The 7815-nt window shown below is 37.7% G+C and overlaps 1 pseudogene; it reads left to right on the forward strand.

The window, feature by feature from the left end:
- The first annotated feature begins 2311 nt into the window (after positions 1-2311).
- LOC114749460 (uncharacterized) lies at positions 2312-7186 on the forward strand (annotated as a pseudogene).
- The last annotated feature ends 629 nt before the right edge of the window (positions 7187-7815 follow it).

A 7815-nucleotide genomic window follows, 5' to 3' on the forward strand; every position in this document is an offset into this window, starting at 1 on the left:
TCGCGCCAAACTTTCTAGCGGTTAAGAACCGCTAGAAAATTTTCCCGCCATTCTAAAAATTCAATTGGTGTGAAAATTTAATTTCCCAAACATTTCTAGCGGTTCTATAACCGCTAGTAATTTTCGCGCGCTACTGAAATTATTTAATTCCCGTTTAGCAGGTTTCTAGCGGTTACAAAACCGCTAGAAATTTTTTCCGGGGAAACGTGTAGCTAGGAATGTGTCTCCTTCAGATAATTTTTAGCGGTTCGTAACCGCTAGAAATGTTCTATCGTTTTGACCATGATGTGTAGCGGTTGAGATAACTGCTAGAAATTTTTTCTAACACCTGTTTTTCTAGCGGTTTCGTTAACCGCTACAAATGTTATTTGTTGCGGTTAAAACCGCTAGAAATGTAACACCATAACCGCTAGAATTAACATATTTTTTTGTAGTGCCACTCCCTACACAGTAGCATTCAGGCTTCCTCCGCTACATCACGATAACGTTGGTTTCGATTACATCCTCAGACATCCAAGTCGAGGGCCTCCAGACAATCTAATACAAGATGAACTTTTCTAAAACCCCTAACCCAACTGAGGTATAATCTTTGAGTAATACTGATGAGTTCCGAGATAGTTGACGGGAGTCTAGAAAGTTTACAACTAAACCCCACAGTCAAATTACCATCTTTACCTTTGATCACCCATCCACAACTACTATTACCATTACTTAGGATAACATTGATGGATGGGTTTGTGACTTTAGCTGCAAACGCACAAGAGCTCCTCCTACCATTGCTTGGCCCATTGGTTTCCCAAATGGGTTTAGCCTCTGTTTGTCCAAAGGTTTTAGAAAAAGTTGTCTTTCTTCAAGCCGCATTGAAGCAATAAATCTTGCTTCTAGAGGATGCGACAGTGATCACCCTTTCAAGGACTTGGTTAATGATATTATGTTATTAGTTCACAGGACTGACGAGTTATTTTTATCATGTTCCTAGGGAATTTAGTTCTCTCATCCGGTTAGCGAAACATTCTTGTTAACTTTTGTATTCTTGATCATTTTTTAATCATTTGAGCAGAATAGTAGACTGGTTCTCTTTCTTACGCATTTTCCATCTTGATTATAGATTCAGTTTTTTGTTCAGAAAAATATGGCGTGTCTGCGGGCATGGAATATTGTTCAATGCAATTGATTTCTTATGCTCTTAATTTATTTTAAACCATATTATTTTATGTATAAATCACCATAATCATGTAAATATAAAATATAATTCAATGTTGAAAAATAAAAAAAATACATGATAAATAAAGCAATCAATACGAAACTTACAGTATGAAATGAAACAAATATACTATCTACAACGGGATGGATATTTTATTGTACGTCTCAAATCTGTGAAGCACACTAAAACAAACATCCTAATTTAAATTTAAATAACAAGAAGATATGAAATTCAGGAATTTTTTTTTAGTGAAAAAGGGATATCATCATTTTTTTTTGCTATGTATAAATATTTTTCTATTAGAAATAATCCTATTTAAGATATTATTGGATCCTAAATGTGAATATCTCTCTTACCGGAGATTTAAATTCTGATTCGTCATATTATAAAAGACTACTTAAGAGGTATTATTATAAAAACAAATATATTTAAAAAAAAATCATCCCTCTACATCTCAAGTTCAATACTTGTCAGTTGTACTCCAAAAAAAAATAAAAAGATCATCGATGACACCACACAATTGGATGCAGCCCAAAAGAAAGTTGGGTTTGGGCCTTTTAAGCATAGCAACCAAACGCGACAGGAGTAACGTCGTTTATGTGGCAAAAATGGCAGACGACACGAGTGATAATTGTGTTCGACGTGGAGCGCAAACTACAGTGACTCCCTCCAACCCCCGAGCTTTTTTGAATTTGAACAAAACCCAGGGGGGCCTTTTTGGCGTCTCCCTCCTAGTGACGCCCAACAAGTTCTCATCTAATCCATATCTCCTACCCCATTATTATTATTCTTCGTCATGCAACGTTTCTAAACTCTGAGCGCGCTCACTTTCTCACTCTCTCTCTCAATTCAAATCAATTCCCCATTATACCACTTCAATTACACTTCTCGACAAACTCCACATATCCCTTTCCCTCCTTCCCTCCCTGGCCAATTTCAGAAACCCTAATCCAACCTACTCATCCAATTCCATCGATCCACTTCACTTCCGAGTCATTCATCATTGACAGCACTGAGATCCGTTTTTCGGTCACAGCGGTTTGATTGATGATTCAAACCAATTTTTGGCGGTGCAAGTGTTTGGATTAAATTGGGTTCAGAGGATTCATGGATGAGGAGAGCAATTCGATGATAGCACCAGGGAAATCTTTGACAACCTCGAGATCAGATTACAAGGTAGGCATCTCCGGTTTTTGGGTTGTCCTGGATGAAGTTCTCTATTTTCTTACTCGTCTTCTGCTTCATTCCTCCGGGTGTTTTAGGCCGTCGGAGAGAAGCGTCCAAGCACGACTCATTTGGGAGAGAACAATGAACTGTCTCGAAAAAGAGTGAAAATGAGAGATCTTGAGTCCGTGGTTCAATCCGCAGGTTAGTCTGAGTGAACGATGATATTTCGTATGCTTCTGTCCATTCCTAATCAAGCAAAGGTCTAATGATTTGTTTTGCAAAGAATTGAGCTTTATGAAACGCTACAGTTGAAATGTTGCTTCGACACTAGCACATTGTTGGTTTCTAATGATATAATTGATGTTTTGTAGAATGATTAGGTAGTACTTCCTTGCGGCTGGGCAGGGAGTTGCCGAGAGCAAGTAGTATGCGATTTTGGTCGATTGGGTTTATATTTTAATTCATTCACAATAAATCGCTTTCCCTTTCAGCCAGGAAAGGAAGTAATTATATGAGTCATACTGCGCATATGCTTGTCTTAGATCGAATTTAATTTATTCTGCTTATGCTACAGAAACTAATACCCGTCCTCAAGGGAGTTTTAGGGACAAAGAACATAATTTCCATTACCGTCGAGTGAAAATGATATTTCACAAGTGACAGAGGTCCCTTTACCTCTGGAACACACTGCTTCTCAACCGGAACAAATTGGAAGGAGCACATGCTCGGTAGAGGTTAGTCCTGTCGTCAGATCACTTGATCTTAATTCCGAAGCACTCTGTCCCAGAAATTCATCCTGTGATGGAAGTGGTGAATGTGGCAAGAATCCCGCCAAAGTATCCTTTCTTGGGAAGCACGACAGGGAGCCCCTTACTACTTGTGTGAACTCCAAAGGAATTGACGTTGATCTTAATGCAGAAGATGTTACAAGCTGTATAAATCTGGGCTCGGCACAGTCTTTCAAAGAACACGATCAATTTAAGTCAAAGGACGTTTCTGAGAGTGGTAGCTGTACTGGGCCTTTAAAAGAAAAGGATCCCATGAGATTATGGAGGGAGATGAAGCGAAATGGTTTTCTTTCATCTTCTCATGGAGGTATTCCTATGCCAAGCAAACGTGGTAGAAAAAGTAAAAATGATATCCTCAAGAAAAAGTTAGAACTTGCAAAAAGGGAACAAGTTGACAGGTTCTCAAAGATTGCTGCTCCAAGTGGACTGCTGAATGAGTTAAACCCGGGGATTATTAATCACGTAAGAAATAAAAAACAGGTCCATTCGATTATAGAGGCTATTGTGTCTGAAAAGCATGAAAATGCCAACGTCGGATGCAAGCAAGCAGCACATTTTGCAGGTGAAAGTACAGAAGTTAGCAAAAGGGATTTCGAGTACGTAACAGGAACAGGAAAGCATCAGCATTCCTTTCATCGAGAAGAAGGGACCGTGCACCATTCTGCTGGTAGTAGGAAGGCAAAAAAGTATCCCATGGCAACGGATGATTCTTGGACTTTGGAGGGTAAGGTTGGTGAAAATGACAGATGCTTGGAGGAGAAAGAAAGGCTTAAAAGTGTGGATCACAATTCACTCATCTCGCCGAAGATGACATTTTAGCTCTGAAATTGTCTTCAGCGAAGGCATCTGTGAGTTCTAGCTCTATGTCAAATGAGGAATCATCAAACTTTCCTAGCGTTTCGTCTCTTTCCCTGAAAGGCTAGTGTCACACTTTCCTTCTACTTATGCAATATTATGATTTCTTTAAGATTTATATTTATCCCCCCTCATGCTTTTTTCGTTCAGACATTCCCGCTGTAGAGATAAAACAGATGGAAAATTTAGTTGTTTGAAAGTTAGCAATCAACGTTGTATTAAAAAATTTATGCTTTAGAATTGGCCTCTTAGATCATCATGCATTCGGGAGAGATTTTAATCTATCATATTTCACCTTGCCAATTGCGCTTCTAAGACCCGGCAACCGGAAAAAAAGCGTCTTGCTGATAAGGATTCTTCTGTTTGTTTTTTCAGCTGCTACTGTCGCGTCTCAATGGTTGGAGCTCCTTCATCAAGACATCAAAGGGCGTCTCTCGGGTAATTCCATTTTTATTTTATTTTGCCATATCGTGGGGCAGTGCAATTGCTTACATTCAGTATCGTTCTTTTTTCTACTTCTTCAGCTTTGCGTCGCAGTAGAAGGAGAGTTCGAACCGTCATTAATACTGAATTACCTTACCTTATGTCAAAGGAATTCTCAATATCCAAGAAAATGATTCTTCTGTTATGAAAACCACTACCGAACTCCCGCATAGTATAATTGCAGAAATGCATCGGACAAGATGGACTGCTTTGTTTGATCAGATGGATGAAGCACTCGCTGAAGAAGAAAAGCAACTTGTGAGTACTCAATAGATAAATAACATTTCCTTTTACTGGCCTCATAGTTAATGTTTAAAAATAATTTGTTTTTGGGTTAAGTGATGGTTTAACTTCATGGGAAGAAGTCGTCCAGGGGTTTGAAATGTTGTACGCACCGCTGTTTATCAGCGAAGCCAAGGTTCCAATCTACTCGGCTAACATCTGAATCTGGGCCCTATATATGGGGCTGGTGAAATAACATTTTAGGAGGATAATGGTTTTTTTTTTTAAACTTATAATTTCGCTTTAAGGGTTTTGTGATCCGGTTGCACTGGAAGGCCTTTGTTTGCTTTTCTTAATCGAAGCCTGCACTGTTCCTGGTTCATAATTTCAGGAAAGTTGGTTAAATCAGGTAAAAGAAAAGCAACTGCTATGTGATCAGGGCCTCCAACATGTAAATTGGAACGCAACTTATGGTTCGCAACAACCGGGGACTATAGAAAAGGACTCCAGGTATATGTTTTACTTAGCTGGTATTAACTATAAACCAAATTTAGATAGAGTTCTATTTTGTGTATTTATTATAATGCTCTTTGATACACTTATGGCATGTTTGTTTGTTTGTTTTTTTTTTTTTTGGGGTTCAAAGACTGAATTACGTGGTAAACCCGTACATTTGTGTGCAAGTCTCATACCTAATCATGCAATGTTTGAAGAATCTTGCGAAAAAAGTGCCTAATAATGTGATCCGCAGTTTTAAAAAGCTTATTTTTGTCGGAGAATTTAATAGTACAGATGTAAAGGTTGCACTTGAAGCTTTTTCACCGTTTACTAACTATTGATGATATTGATGTTATGAACTTACGACTAGAATTCCGCTATTTAAAATATTACAGTATGCCGCTTTCGTCTTTTGGCATATTTTATGGCATCTACATGTGGTAAAACTGAAAACCATAATCTGTTGATGATATTTCCAAGACGCTGTGTTAGGAAAGATCAAAACGTACAAATTAAAGCACAATTCAGCTGATAATAGGCATAACAATGGTCACATTTTTTTTGGGGATAATGTGGCAATGTTTTTATAAAATTGGAGAAAACAGGAGGAAAAAAAAAAACTGGAATTACAGAGCATTCTTATAAAAACCCCCTTAAAAAAATATGATTTGCTTTCTTGGGCAATCAGATGATAAGGAAACGTACTTTTCATGTCAAAAATCCCTTCCCACTTGAGCTTAACTCGAATGATAAGTGTGCAGTAAAGGTAGAGGTCAAAAGTTTAGATCTCCTAATGCATCAAAACAAACCTTCCCTTGGCTCGGATTCAGTCGTGGCTGAACTTTAACCGACCAGGGATTTTACAAATTTATTAATTTTAATTTTGTGCGAACTACCGCATTTATTAATATTTTTTGTCTAAAACCCTAAAAACCCTTGTTCACATTATCAAAATTGAGGGGATACGTTATATAGAATTGAAGGTCTGAGATGTCTTGGATCAACTTTTACCTCTAGTTTAGATGAAGAGAAAAAACTTACAAAAATGATAAAATTATAGTTTGGTTGAATGAGCGTGGATTTACTGATAAATCTGGTTCTAGTCTCTATGGACACCTCTAGACGGCTGAACCTTGGGATTCTGTGTTTGAATGCTGGTATTAAAAAAAAAAAAAAATAGCACAATCATATATCCTAGACGTGGATTAGATCTCATAGGCCGGGATAGTAACAACATTCACGTTTCTCAAACACAATAAATATCTTGGGGGGTTTTTGTCTAGTGAACTTTGCTTTTTGTTGTGATCTTTGATGCAATTTTTCAGTTTAGTATTCGTTGCAAGTGAAACCTAATCCGCATTTTCTAGCGAGTCTACTATTTTTAGCTTGGCCTCTTGGCACATCGTAATTATTAACGTTCTTCCCAAATTTTAACAATTTCTTTCTTCTGAATGGATTGATTTTCTTGGTTTTTGTTGCAACTTGCTTTCTCTGTGGCTAACAACGACAAGGTCTTAGTTTGCTGCTTTGTGATCATACATTGTGATTTTGTTTTTCAATTACGAAAATTGGATTATTGACTTTGAAACATATGGGAGTGTGAAATTTGCATGTCGGTGCCTTGACTTGGACGGTCGTCTTAAACTGGGTTTGAACAACTAATTCCATGTATTTCTATGCCGGTACTTTTTCTAACTAGTTTCTGAGTGTTTTCTTGTAATAGCCGAAAGCATGTTCTCATCCCCAAAAAAAGCCAATCAAACGTACTTAAGAATACTATTTCCCACGAATGTCACATTAATATAGGTATTTCATATTTTACAGAGTTAGCTCAGAGAAAGAGTTAGCGGTCAGTGCAGCTGCGGCTTCTATATACTCAACATGCAGTTTCCTATTGTCACAAAGCTAATTGATCCCGATTTGACGTTGAGAATTGTAACCTCCATTTAATTATTGCTGATTTTTTTTCTTCTTTTTCTTCTCCTCAGTGAGAAGCAGCGGCCTTCAGTAAATTGTCATCAACATGTAGAAAAACTCAGCATTCAGTTCTGAGATGAGCAAGCTTTGCGGTTTGTTCAGATTGTAACATTAGCATTTAGCTGTGGGATATTTCCCCCACCCGTTTTCCCCCCTCTTTTCACATTCATATTTGCCTGTTCAGAGTAATGCTATGTCTAGATAGTGACTGAACTATTTCTCATTGCCTCTACTTCACATTGTAACATTAGCGGTGTAATTTCCCTCCTGTTTTCCATCTCATTTGTCTGAATCTGTTAGATTGATGCTGTGCCTAAATCTTTGGTACCAATAAGTTGTTAATTGAGATTGTAAATGGTCTCATACCATAAGGAAGATAATGGCTAAGTCTAAGTCTGGACTGAACTCTTATTGGTTATTTGTCTCATGAATCACGAATATCAGCTTTTTTATTTCAGTTTCTTGAGCATTTTGGATCAAGTGCAAAGCATTTGTTAATCTGGGGTAGCTCATAAGCTGATAAATTCGAATTTCTGATTAGTCGCTGAATTATTGGAACAAGCAGCTTCTATGGCTGATCTTCATGTTAGATGGTACGAACACAGCACTTTCTACGCTTTC

The sequence above is a fragment of the Neltuma alba genome, unplaced genomic scaffold (genome assembly GCF_004799145.2).
Source record: "Neltuma alba isolate B1F8T4 unplaced genomic scaffold, ASM479914v2 tig00006052_pilon, whole genome shotgun sequence".
NCBI lineage: Eukaryota > Viridiplantae > Streptophyta > Magnoliopsida > Fabales > Fabaceae > Neltuma > Neltuma alba.